Source organism: Papio anubis, chromosome 4, assembly GCF_008728515.1.
Source record: "Papio anubis isolate 15944 chromosome 4, Panubis1.0, whole genome shotgun sequence".
NCBI classification, from domain to species: Eukaryota; Metazoa; Chordata; class Mammalia; order Primates; family Cercopithecidae; genus Papio; species Papio anubis.
In genome coordinates this window covers 15,715,884-15,728,013 of record NC_044979.1, presented here as the reverse complement: position 1 = coordinate 15,728,013, position 12,130 = coordinate 15,715,884, and positions in this window count along the sequence as shown.

Here is a 12,130-nt window from a genome sequence, read left to right as displayed (position 1 = left end):
CATCATCTCTTGACTCTTCACTTCACAATATGATGATATTGGTATCCTCAACCTTTCCTTTGTTTCTTTTATTTCTTTCCATGCAATAAATGTGTCATCTGCAATTTTACTTTTACATTGTCAAGGTTGAGAATATTTACATTCTATTAAGTAGCATAATCAAGTATTTTCATGCCTTGTCTATAAGTTGATTCTAAAAGTTGAAACAAATTGTGTTTATATTATTAGAACTTCATAAATAACTGTTCACCACAAAGTCATAGAGATATAATTAGTTACTCTCTTTTGTAATTTAATTTTTTTTCCCTGGAATAAAATTCTGTTTTTCTTAAAACAGTTGACTTTATCACATCCTTAATTTATTTTTTACACTATCTACCAAGTAAAATATTCTGCCATGGTAAAAATCTGCTACCTGTCCCCCCAGTATCTGTTCTCCAATTTCTGCTCTAATAAACCAAAATTAAATTTAGCTTGGACAGGGACATTTGGAATAAAAAAAAATGATAATGCTTTTTTTCAGATTTGCTTACATTCAGGTGTAGTCATTGACTTAGTTCTGATCAAGGAATGTAAGGTTCAGTGTTGTGTGCAACTTTCACTAAGAGTCTTAAAAAGAATCTTTTAGTACTGTGTGTCCATTCTTTTTCCCTTCCTCTATTCCACTTTCTGGTATCTTAGAGGGATAGCTGGCACTCAACCTTGGGCTGCTATTACTACTCCAAGGAGAGCAAAGAAGGCCGTTGTTCTGGGACCTAGATTTTGATGTAGCTGCTACAGCTACCTGAACTACTTACACTCAGGCTTTTATGTGAAAGGAAAATAAACTTCCACCTTGCCAAAACTGCCCTGCAGCCTTCCTAACAGCTCAAGACTGCCTCACTCTGGGCTTCATTCATGTGACAAAAAATAAAAAAAAAAACTTTTTTGGGGGGGAGGTTGTTTGAGCTACAATTATTTAACATCTCTTCCTAGCAGAAAAATTATAACCTAACTGACATAAACTCAGAAAGAACATCGTTTTGAATACATGCTTGACTCATTTTCTTCATGAAGCAATACATGGAGGATGTTCAGAGTTTATTATGGGGCACAGATGTAGGAAACTAAGTAAGAAACAAGGACAGCTGGAGTAAGTCTAGTGACACATATTCCTAATCAAATGTATTTTAGACTGGACATCAATGGAAAACTATGGCTTCATTTAACTGACTAGGGTGGACTTCAGGACACAAAAATCAGAGGGAGAAAGAAGAAAGGAGGAAAAAAATAAGGTTCTTAATGTAAAATTATCCATGTAGTCAATATTTTATCCCAAAGATCTTGAGGTCACAGAAAAGCAGAGGCACAGCTGGACAATCAATCCACTTATTCAACCCAAGTTCTCCATTTTCCTATAATTTCTGGACCTAACTTTTTAATCTTACATTCACCTTTCCATATCCAAGATTATCCCTTTACCCACAATATCACCCTAGTTCTGCTCACTTTATTCTTTTCAAAGCTCTGTCCTTCCTCCCTGCCAGCTTGAGATCAAAATCCCCAGAGCTCTTGAGCAGACCAGAAATCTGGCCTCTGTGTACCTTTGTCGTATTCATATATAGACACAGTGGGAGTGGGGGCGAGTAGAAAATCACTTAGCCACAGCGACGGTGTACAGGAAAGAGAGGACAACAGTCTTATGGATAAATTGCTTACATGCAGATGCTCAACTGAATCTGTAATGAAAAGAAAATCTGAATGCTTGGCCAAGGAGAAGTAAATTCCCTGAGGTCAATCCTTTGTTGGTCTCTTTGATCTTCTTCAGTAATGGGTCAATCAGACCACCTGCCCCGAAGCTCAGATGCTGTCCACGTGATTTGCTTGCTGTCACTGTGTCCTAGCCAGAGTCTTGGGATTTAGGTTACTCTCGCATTTAAGAGGCCTTTACTGGGAGAAAGGATAATAATACTTAACAATTATACTCTACTTATATACCACTTCTGTGTATTTTTACATATATTGTCTAATACAATCCTCCCCATCAACCTGAGAGACAGGCAGGTGGTTCATTTTAAAGATAATTTATCATCTTAAAAATAAAATGTACTGTATATTTAGTTTATGATAGACATGTATGAGGTATATGTTTAATCTTTGCAACAGCCCAAGACCTAGACCATGTTTTACAGTTGAGTCAACCAGGGCACCCAGTTAGTAAGTGCTACTGGTATAAATAAATTGTTAATGATTTTTTAAAATGCTAATGCCTACTGCTGATGGCCTATGAGACAGTAGGGTGTGTATTTCTGTACAGCAATTTGCTATATGTACATGAAGTCATGAAAAAGCAAATATCTTCTGACTTGGCAAATTCCCTTCAAAGAATTTGATCCAGGAAAATAGTTAGACATCTAACACCTCAAGTACAAGAATATCCATTGAGGAGTTTTTTAATTGTGAAAAAACAATACTGGCCGGGTGTGGTGGCTCATGCCTGTAATCCCAGCACCTTGGGAGACTGAGGCAGGTGGATCACCTGAGGTCAGGGGTTCAAGACCAGCCTGGTCAACATGGTGAAACCCCATGTCTACTAAAAATATAAAAATTAGCTGGATGCGACGGCTTATGTCTGTAATCTCAGCTACTCAGGAGGCTGAGGCAGGAGAATCACTTGAACCCGGGAGGCAGAGGTTGCAGTGAGCCAAGATCACACCATTGCACTCCAGCCTGGGTGATAGAGCAAGACTCCATCAAAAAAAAAAAGAAAAGAAAGAAAGGAAGGAAGGAAGAAAGAAAGAGAGAGAGGAGGAAGGAAAGAAAGAGAAAGAAGGAAAGAAAGAAGAAAAAAAAAAAAGAAAGAGGAAAGAAAGAGAGAGAGAAAGAGAGAGCGAAAGAAAGAAAGAAAGAAAGAAAGAAAGAAAGAAAGAAAGAAAGAAAGAAAAAGAAAGAAAGAGAAAGGAAGGAAGGAAGGAAGGAAGGAAAATAGGAAGGAAGGAAGCAAGGACAGAGGAAGGAAGGAAGGAAGAAAGAAAGAAAATACAGAAATAACATAAATATTCAACCAGAGGAAATTAGTAGGTAAATTATAGTAAATTATAAATATTTATATTTCAAAACTTTCTTTAGAATATTACTTAATGATATGCAAAATAGTTTTATTAGTATGGAACATCATATTATGCTAAGTGAAAAATTTAAGTTCAAGATCATAGCTTGAGAAAAACTCATTTATCTCCCCTCACTCCAAAATAAAAGCAATAAAGAATAGAAATATGTTATAGGAAAAAGTATAAAAGAGAAGAAAAGAACATAATTGTCAAATACTGGATGGAGAATATTAACAAAATAAGATTTTAAGGCTGAGATGGGCAGATCACGAGGTCAGGAGATCGAGACCATCCTGGCTAACACAGTGAAACCCTGTCTCTACTAAAAATACAAAAAAATTAGCCAGGCATGGTGGCGGGCACCTGTAGTCCCAGCTGCTTGGGAGGCTGAGGCAGGAGAATCCCTTGAACCCAGGTGGCGGAGCTTGCCGTGAGCTGAGATCGCACCACTGCACTCCAGCCTGGGCCACAGAGCGAGACTCCGTCTCAAAAAATATATAATAATAATAATAATAATAATAATAATAAATAAGATTTCATGAGTTTCTGAAAGACCAGAGACGGCTATGGCCAAGGTGACTTAATATAAATCAGAGTGAAAAGAGCCTAGCTCAATACAGGTAGAAGAGAAAGCAGCAGGTGAGGCAGGGTCATTTTTATAGCATTCTATAAACTCTTAGAGATGTAGTCAAAGCATGAGAAAGTGCTTAAAGTAAGACAACTGATTGAAGAACTGTATGTCCAACGCCTGCTGAGTCGCACACATGAGTATGTGTAAGGAAAGTGCCTATAAAGTGAGGCTAAATAAACTGTCAGCCTAAGACAGGCAATGGCTTTCAGGGCACAGGCTGCCAGCTTGCTTATCTTAGAGTATAGCCTGCCTGTCCACATACCACACCCACAAACAGAAATCTTGCAGTCTTTGTATGCAGGGAAAAGGAAACTAGTATCAGAAGAAATGTTAGTCAGTTACAGGTAATAATCAACATTTCTAAATTCATAATCATATTGGACAACTGAGTATCAGCAGACATTTGATTAAAAAGAAAAGCAAAAGGCTCTGGCAAAGACAATTCTATAGATTTATCAAACCATTTTATCATCCTCTGGGGAGTATAGAAAAACTACATTTCCCAGTATCCTTGCATCTAGATTGGGCCTGATGACCAATTCTAAATAGGGGAATGCAGTAGAAACGTAAGTCACCCAGGCTTTGCCAGAAACACAAAATCTCCTACATGTGATACTCCTCTCTTACTTTTTGTAGCAATAATGGGAATCCTAGAGTAGTGGTGCCCTGCATCTCTGAGTCATCCCTTATAGGAAAGTTGCCCCGGAGGACTCTCTGACCAGGAATTGGCCTTTACGTGAGGTGAAAGCAAAGCAAGACAACTTACACTGGATTAAGGGACTAAGAATTTTGAGATTATTTGTAATAGCAGGTAGCATTAATTATCCTTACTAATACAGCAGAATAAAAGAGAAAGACCAAGGTAATTAAACAGAATATTGACCCCAGAGGAAACATATATACTTTTGGGAAAAGACAAAAACTTTAATTTAATTATAAGTCTATTTTTTCTTTTTTAAAATTTTGAGGCTGGGTACAGTGGCTCACACCTGTAATTCCAGCACTTTGGGAGGCGGAGGCAGGCAAATCACCTAAGGTCAGGAGTTTAAAATCAGCCTGATCAACATGGTGAAACCCCATCTCTACTAAATACAAAAAAAAAAAAAAAAAAAATTAGCTGGGCTTGGTGGTGCATGCCTGTAATCCCAGCTACTTGGGAGGCTGAGGCAGGAGAATTGCTTGAACCCAGGAGGTGGTGGTTGCCGTGAGCTGAGGTCGCACCACTGCACTCCAGCCTGGGCAACAGAGTAAAATTCCGTCTCAAAAAAAATATTGAGAAAACATTATATTTATTTATTTAAAAAAAGAGTAAAATGAAAAAAAGAAAAAGGGACAGTTGACGTAAGTTAAAAATTATTGGTTAAATGATAATTTCAGGAGAAAAGCTATTCATAGAAAACATATAAATCACAAACAAAAAAAGGATGAAAAGCATTCAGGGGAAAGGTAAGCACAGTGGATAAATATTTTTTTACATATTTTTACACAACTTCAGAATAGAAATGATAAAAAGAAAACCCTAAAAACTCCAGAAAAAATAAATAAAACAAATTATCATGGGCAGAATTGAATCAGATTGGCAGCTGACTTCATACCAGCAACATTAGGTACTGGAAGTAAACGAAGTCAGGACTTCAGTCAGGCTATAAAAGAAAATGTTTTACATCTCAAATACTATAACCAAAATATTAATAAAGCATTAAGATAGAATAAAGCCATTTAATACATGCAGAAATGAAAGTTTTTCTATAAAGTGTATTAAAATATGAATTCCAGCACACAAAAAAATGTAGTCCTAAGGAAAAAAAAGATGAAGATAAGAAATCAAAGGACAGTGAAACCAACTCCAAAATTCAGTAAAATTAAATCTCAGGATGGCCAGGATATTGGTTCTGTGGTAAAACCAGGGAATAAGAAGTTCAAATTAGCAAGAAGTAAGAGCGTTCTGCTGGAATATCTTAAGGAAGAAAATAAAATTTTTTGGTAAGAAATAGCATGCTGAGGAAGACGAATGATCTTAGTGAGAAAGTGAATGGATGCTCCATCCTGGGGCTTTCTCCATGAGCCCATGTGCATCGCCGCTCCAAAGACATCAATGGAAGTGATACATGGGCTCAGTGACATGGGCTTCCTTTGCAAGGCTAATCAGAAGTGATCAGCACTGGCAAAAGGAGATACTAGAGTTTAGTCCCCATCACAGCATCATTCCTCAGGTGTTTAAAGAGATCACCCAGAAGGCTGATTACTTTGAATGCCTTCTATCATTAGGGAGACATAATTTAATTTCACAGGAGTATGTACATATACTCAAGAAGAATTTTCCTTCCTTACCCACAATGTTTCTGTCAGCACCAACATTCTTGGACTTATTGAATGACTTATTCATCATTTTGATATCATCTCTGACCAAAGAACATATTTTATCATGTTGTAAGTACAGACATAGACTTATACCCATAGAATTGTCTGGTTTTATCATGTGCCACACCACCTAGAAGCAGCTTGATTGGTAGAAAGATAGAATGGCCTGCCAATGGGACAGTGAGGAGACCACCCTCTGAGAGGCTGGGGCATTTTTCTATAGTAGTGGTATACGCCCTAACCTAGTGGACAACGTATTGCTTTATCTCTCATTGCCAGAATACTCAGGCCCAGGAAACAAAGAGTGGAGATAGGGATAGATTTTTCCTATCACACCTTAACTGAACCACTTAAGGAATTTTGCTTCCTTTCCCATACCTTGTAGTAATTTCTGTCCAAGGGAGAATTTTTTCCACCAAGAAATAAAGTCATTGTTCTATTAAACAGGAAGCTGAGATTGCCTTCTGGCATTTGCAGCTCTTCATGCTACTAAAATAACAGGCAGCAAAGGTGGTCACTGGCTTGAATGAATGATCCCCATGACCATTCATGGGAAATTCAGTGGCTGTTCCATAATAGGGACAAGCAGAACAATGCCTGGAACCCAGAGAATTCCCTGGAGTGCCTCTTAGCATCCTTTGTCCAATATATCTAGATAATAAACACAGCAGCAACTCAGTGCAGCCAGGATCCCAAGGACTAAGGACTCAGATCCTCTGAGAATGAAGATATGATTCACCCTACCAGAAAAGAACTCTGGCCTGCTAAGGTGCTGGTAGAGGAGACAGGGAATAGGAGGTGGAATAAGGTCGTTTTGATTATTAATTTAGACCTCATGATCAGCTACAGAAGCAAGGACTGGGGCAGCCATGTTTTGTGTCATTGAATGCTTTCTTTTCCTCCCCTCCCTACAAGGCACACATTATGAGATGATCCCTGGAATAGTGGCTAACGCTTGGGGGTTTCAGGAGGATCCAACTCAAGCCTCTGTTCAATCTCCTGGCTTCTTAATGCAACTCAGACAGCTGCTTTCCGTGATCCCTATACTCCTGAATCCACGTTTAAAATTTCGGTTTCCTCCATACATCAGTTTGCACACAGGGTATATTCGTTAGGGTAGCATTAGCTGCTGTAATAAGCAAACTCCAAGCTACACAGTGGTACAATCATGATGGAAGCTTATTTCTTGCTCATGAAGAGTCCTAAATGGTTGTTCCTGGTTGACGGGAGTTGCCTCTCCAAGGAGTAATTCATAGACTAAGGAGTTTTTGTGATGATTGTTTCCATCTGTCATTTTAAAAATGTAACTTCTGAGATCCTTCTGCTCATCTATATCAAGTGAGTAAAAAGAAAATAAAACAAAGATAAAGCACACTTGTCTATTGAGCTGTTTGGTCTGGAAGTGACACAGGTTATCTGTGACTGCAAACACCAGGAGAACTAGTCACCTGAACCCCTGGAAATCGCTCTCTCTCTCTCTCTCTCTCTCTCTCTCTCGCTCTGTCTCTCTCTTTCTCCTCCCACGTCCTCCAGCTTTACTGTGTCTTTTGTATTGCCCCAGATCCTCCTCCCTCTGTCTCAGAGCCCATATGAAAACTTTCAAGTGACCCTCCAGGCAAAGCCATATTGTGATTTTGCTATCTTAGGAAAAGTGAACAGAGGTACATGATTATGACTAATTATGACAGATTATGACCGTTATCTAAACAAAGATAACTGAGGGTTATCTGAAGCTTTTCCTTAAAAATGCATGCCTGTCTGTACTGAAAAAAGAGGTGAGCCTTATCCACCAATGCTTTGTTCAGGAATCTTGTTTGCTTACACTTTTGCTTCCTTAATTGATTACAAAGAAAGTTGCCTTTTAATATCTCAAGGCAAAAATAATTGCTAATGGATTTTCCTACAAGACACCCGAGGAAGCACACATCAGGGTTCTACTTCAGGAAGAGTGACATTAATGACCATAATACACCCTCTTGGCTGGTAGAAAAAGAGGCTGCGGAAACCCAGCTTAAGGCCACCAACCACTCTCCTGTTGTCAGCACTCACTCTGTCCCTACCAGAATTGCTGATGAAGCATGGAGACCTGAAGTAGCATAGCTGATAGCTGGATCTCCTTTGATCAGTAAATTTTATTGAGAAAAAAAGAGTGATCCCCTTTGACTGCCTTTACTTTTTTGACATAATGAAATACACACTAATTGCTATTTAAAAAATAATTAAACACAAAACCTTACAGACTCACCCCACCATTATGTAAAGCAATTGAGCTCTGCCTAAGCAATTATACCCACGTTTACATGTGCAGGCCACACACACACACATGCAAGCAAAGGTGAGTCAACCTGATGTAGTCCCTGGATTTAAAGGGCAATTTGAGAGCATTTTGCAGTACTTAAGCATGCACATTGGAATCTCCCTTGCCCCAAATGTTTTACCAACACATTTCCTCCAAATAAAACAAAATGAAATAAAACAAGACTCCCCAAGGAGAACTTTCAAACCAGCTGCTAAGAGGAAAAAACCAACAACATTCGTTATCACTTTACACCAACTTCTACTGCTTGAATGTCTCACAAACCAGCTTATCTCTCTGCCAACTAGTCTCTTAGCAGTCTTTTTTTTTTTTTTTTTTTAAATTATTCAATGGCATTTAGCAGATGGAGAAACTCTAGATCACAGAGAAAGGCTCAAATTATAATCATACACAAACTTATATGAGTTCCAATAAAAAGTTTTAAAGGCCCTAGTCACTTATTTATAAACATATGAAATTACTTGTTTCCATTTGGAAAAATAGACTGAGTGACATAACTGGAGAACACACTTATTACTAATAAAGCGGTGAAGCACAAGTAGACATTTGACACGTAGTAAAACAACTTCAATATAATTAATGTAAACTACAGAAAGTTCCCATTTTTAGGAGTGTTGAATCCACCATCCCTACCACCGCCACCACCACCATTACCACTACCACTAAAAAAAGTAAAAGATGTTTAACTGGAAGCAGAATTGTTTTATAAAAAATGCTTACAGACTAAAATTTTGTCAATACTCTTCTGAGTGTTCAGAGTTTAAAGCATTCACCAAGGAAGCTATTCTAAAATCTTAAATTGTCTAGTTTTAAATAAGAAAACAAAAATGAAAATAGGAGCAGACCTCATCCTCTTTTTCTTGTTGACCTCTTAGAACAGTCAGTTGCATACAAAGTTATTTCTAATTATAAGATATAAAAGTTCATAATATTTCCCACTCACTTGGCTTATTTGAAGTCTATTACAAGATATGTATTGATTCTCGTAGGAAACTTTGTTAACTTACCGTCGCTATTAGTCTTCAGAATGAATTACGTAAAATCAGAATGCATAGCTATGCCCCTTTGTAATCAGCTGCCTCGCTCAATTCCTACCAAATTCAAATTAAAGAAAATAATGGCTTTTGGAGACCATTAGGAATAATTAACCTTTTTACAATCCATAATTTGATCGTGAATAATTATGTAACAATAGAATAATGAGACTTATTTCTCTATCTGTGTTTTTGTGTGGCCTAGTTATGCCACATTTGCCAAATTATATTTTTAAATGACCTATTAAAATTATTCAACTCTATAAACGTAAGAGCTGGAAAAGATTTAGATAATTGCAATGGATGTGTTACTCAAGGTTGTATTTTGTTTTCCTTTCTTATTACTAAAAATATTAATTCAATAAAAATGTTTTATACTGAATTATTTCAATGGGTTAGATACTATTAGTAGATAAGTAAGCAAATCTGACTTGGAAATCATTATGGAACATCAGTCCCGGAGAGGAGAAAGACAATTGTCAGAAACCACACAAATAAATACAGATTTACAATTAGAAACATGATGAGAGAAAAAACAGTCTTCTGTGAATGAGCGTGATTTCCAAAGTTTTCCCTGAAACAGCAACCTGTGAACTAAAAGATTTTTTTATTGTGGTAAAATATACATGACTTAATATTTATCATTTTAACCACAATTCACTGACATTAAATATATTCACAGTGTTCTACAACCATTGCCACCGTCTACACCCAAAATTTTTTCAGCATCCTTAACAAAAATTCTCTACAGATAAAATGATAACTCCTCCTTCTGCCCCTGGTATCTTCTATCTATTTTCTATCACTACAGATTTGCCTGCTCTTGCTACCTCATCACTACAGCCTGAATGTTTGGGTCCCCTGAAGTTTTGTATTTAATAATATTTTTATATTTTGAAAAATATATTTTATTTTATTATATATTATATAATAGTTATTATATATAACATTATATACAATATAATATATATAATACAAAGTATAATATTATATATTATATATATTATATAATAGTCATATATTTTTTAAATATAGTGGCTATTATATCCTAGGAGGCATAGAGTGGTACCCCATGATTTTAATTTTCATTTCATTAATGATACTGAGCATCTTTTTACATACTTATTGGACTGTATATCTGCTTTGCAAAAATGTCTATTAAAGTTTTTGACCACTTTTGAATTACTTTGTGTTTTGTTGTTGAGTTTTAGGAATTCATTGTATAGTCTGGATATTAGTTCCTTAGCAGATATATAATTTGAAATTATTTTCTCCTATTTGTTAGATCATGTTTCTGCTTTCTTAATAATATCCTTTGATGCACAAAAGTGTTTTAAATTTTGATGATGTTCAATATATCTACTTTTTGTTTTGTGGCATTTGCTTTTGGTATGATATTCATTAAATTGTTGCTAAATCCAATCTATTGAGGATTTTTCCTAATGCTTTCTTCTAAGAGTTATAGTTTTAGCTCTAAAGTTCAGGTCTTTTGATCCATTTTGAGTTCATTTTTGTATATGCTATAAAGTAAGGGTCAACCTTTGATCTTTTGCATGTGGATATCCAGTTTTCCCTGGAAAAGATTTGTTGAAAAGATTGTCCTTTGCCACTGAAGTCTTGGCACACTTGTAGAAAATCAATTGACCGTGTATGTGAAGGTTTACTTCTGGGCTGATAGCTGATGTTTTAAGGATGGACCACAGTTAAATTAGTCTGGCATTTAAAGTCTCTTTGGGGTAATTCTGAGTTATTCAATTTACTCTGGTTTTCCAGCAGAATATAATATAGGGTGACACTAAATCCATTCTTCTTTCTTGTCGTGCAACCAGTGTGAGTCGTAAATATGCCAGTTTTTTTTTTTTTTTTTCCTGGTATCCAACAGGTCATGATGATTCAGAAAAGCACAACTCCCAAGGCCAACCCATTAATTCTCATAAATAGTACAGAACAAAGTTGCAAGGAAGAAGAACCTAATTATCTAACAATTAGTGAAGCCCACCTCACCCACAATAAGATTAGTAATTTAGGCTATAATCAAGAGCAGTATAACTTCTTCCAGGCAATTAAAAGATTTGTGGCAGGAGAAGGGAAGGGGAGTTGGAGTTGTCAGTGGGGATTTAATGACAATTAACGGGAAATTTCTGTAATTTACACTAATTATATTTTAGATTTTTATTATCTATCAAATATCTCTTCTTCATTAATTTACTTTGAAGGAAGGAATATATCCAGTTAAGGAACTTACTGTATTTTCTAACATGAAAATAAATAATTTCATGTCTTCACTTAAAGTGATTAAAATTTTATGCCTATTTTTTGTTGAATTTGAAGATGAGTATACCATGATTTTAAAAATCGTGTCCCACTTTCAAACTGCATCTTCTTAGATTTATAATAAATAAAAAGTGGGCTCATTTCCAGGTTATATACCTTTTCGTGATTGCTGCTTTAGCTACACAAAGACTCAGATGAAGATTGAAATTATTGCTTGTAAGAGGCTAATCAATTTTATAGACAAGTAAACATCATCTTCCTGTCTCTCCTTGGGTTGTGAAGGTGCAGGTAAGAGGAGGAGAAGAGAAAAGGTGGGAAACAGTGTAGGGATGGCAATTCTCTCCCTCCAATTACATGTGTATGTATGTTTATTTAAACTCCATGATTTAAATATTTCAAGATTATACATTTAATTTTAACAGCA